The sequence below is a fragment of the Anneissia japonica genome, unplaced genomic scaffold (genome assembly GCF_011630105.1).
Source record: "Anneissia japonica isolate Jap-2015-1 unplaced genomic scaffold, ASM1163010v1 scaffold1128_len1000024_cov185, whole genome shotgun sequence".
Classification (NCBI taxonomy): Eukaryota; Metazoa; Echinodermata; class Crinoidea; order Comatulida; family Comatulidae; genus Anneissia; species Anneissia japonica.
In genome coordinates this window covers 557,579-557,830 of record NW_022705247.1, presented here as the reverse complement: position 1 = coordinate 557,830, position 252 = coordinate 557,579, and positions in this window count along the sequence as shown.

The window sequence follows — 252 nt, the reverse complement described above, 5'->3', positions numbered from 1 at the left end:
TCTCTCTTTAACTTACTCCAATGAAGCATATATTTCGGGGATATTCCACGGCTGATCGTATTACATTAAAATATATGGAACTTGATAGGTATATAGCGCATTATAGTCCTACCGAAGTCTTCTTATGTAACCTGGTTATTTCTTGGTTTAGTTTGTATGATAATTAGTAATTTAATCCTGTCCTTAATGGTGAACAAGAACTGCAGGTTAAATGCTTTGGTTGATTATAAAGGCTTATGCTAAAAGTTTTCG